The following is a 1,767-nucleotide window of genomic DNA, read 5'->3' on the forward strand; positions in this document are numbered from 1 at the left end:
CTCTATGGTCTCTAGATGAGCCTCAGAGTCCTTTGGTTCCTCAGAGGGAAGCTCCTTATTGATCACTGGACGTCCTAGGAGGTCTTTCTCCTTGGGATTCACGTCCTCCTCTCCCTCCTTGGGTTCGGCCATTTTGGTTATGTCAATGGCCTTGCACTCTCCTTTTGGATTCTCTTTTGCATTGCTTGGGAGAGTACTAGGATGGATTTCAGTGATTCTTTTACTCTGCTGGCCCACTTGTACTTCCAAATTTCTAATGGAAGACCTTGTTTCATTCATGAAACTCACAGTGGCCTTAGATAGATCAGAGACTAAGTTTGCTAAGCTAGATGGATTCTGCTCAGAATTCTCTGTCTGTTGCTAAGTGGATGATGGAAAAGGCCTACTATTGCTAAACCTGTTTCTTCCACCATTATTAAAGCCTTGTTGAGGCTTTTGATCCTTCCATGAGAAATTTGGATGATTTCTCCATGATGAATTATAGGTGTTTCCATAAGGTTCACCCATGTAATTTACCTCTGCTATTGCAGGGTTTTCAGGATCATAAGCTTCTTCTTCAGAAGATGCCTCTTGAGTACTGTTGGATGCAGCTTGCATTCCATTCAGACTCTGGAAAATCATATTGGCTTGCTGAGTTAATATTTTGTTCTGAGCCAATATGGCATTCAGAGTATCAACTTCAAGAACTCCCTTCTTCATAGGCGTCCCATTACTCACAGGATTCCTCTCAGAAGTGTACATGAACTGGTTATTAGCAACCATGTCAATGAGTTCTTGAGCTTCTGCAGGCGTTTTCTTTAGGTGAATGGATCCACCTGCAGAGGTATCCAATGACAACTTTGATAGCTCAGATAAACCATCATAGAATATATCTAGGATGGTCCATTCTGAAAGCATGTCAGTAGGACACTTTTTGGTCAATCCTTTTTATCTCTCCCAGGCTTCATAGAGGGATTCACCTTCTTTCTGTTTGAAGGTTTGAACATCCACTCTAAGCTTGCTCAGCTTTTGAGGAGGAAAGAACTTGGCTAAGAAAGCCGTGACCAGCTTATCCCAAGAGTTCAGGCTGTCTTTAGGTTGAGAGTCCAACCATATTCTAGCTCTGTCTCTTACAGCAAACGGGAAAAGCATGAGCCTGTAGACTTCAGGATCTACTCCATTAGTCTTAACAGTATCAGATATCTGCAAGAATTCAGTTAAGAACTGAAAAGGATCTTCAGATGGAAGTCCATGAAACTTGCAGTTCTGCTGCATCAGAGAAACTAGTTGAGGTTTCAGCTCAAAGTTGTTTGCTCTAATGGCAGGAATGGAGATGCAGTAAAGTTGTTTGCTCAAAGTTGGGATTAGGTGCAGTAAAGTCACCAAGCATTCTCCTTGCATTGTTGTTGGGTTCGGCTGCCATTTCCTTTACTTGTTCGAAATTTTCAATCAAGTTGTCTCTGGATTGTTGTAATTTAGCTTCTCTTAGTTTCCTCTTTAGTGTCCTTTCAGGTTCTGGATCAGCTTCAACAAGAATGCCTTTTTCTTTGTCCCTGCTCATAAGAAAGAGAAGAGAAAAAGAAAAGAAGAGGAATCCTCTATGTCACAGTAAAGAGGTTCCTTATTGTTAGTAGAAGAAAAGAAGAAGAGAAAAATCTGAACTCAGAAAGAGAGAGAGAGGGTTCGGATTTTTGGTGGGTGAGGGGGAGATGTTAGTGGATGAATAAATAAATAGAATGAGATGAGAGATGGGAAATTTCGAAAATAATTTTTGAAAAATAGTTAGTG

General features: G+C 41.0%; 1 non-coding gene across 1 annotated transcript; it reads left to right on the plus strand.

Annotated features, from left to right (window-relative positions):
- The first annotated feature begins 891 nt into the window (after positions 1-891).
- Positions 892-999, plus strand: LOC112760068 (small nucleolar RNA R71). Its single transcript, XR_003180525.1, has one exon. It is a non-coding gene; the product is annotated as a small nucleolar RNA R71 (small nucleolar RNA).
- Positions 1,000-1,767: the final 768 nt, after the last annotated feature.

This window comes from Arachis hypogaea, chromosome 16 (assembly GCF_003086295.3).
Source record: "Arachis hypogaea cultivar Tifrunner chromosome 16, arahy.Tifrunner.gnm2.J5K5, whole genome shotgun sequence".
Lineage (NCBI taxonomy): Eukaryota > Viridiplantae > Streptophyta > Magnoliopsida > Fabales > Fabaceae > Arachis > Arachis hypogaea.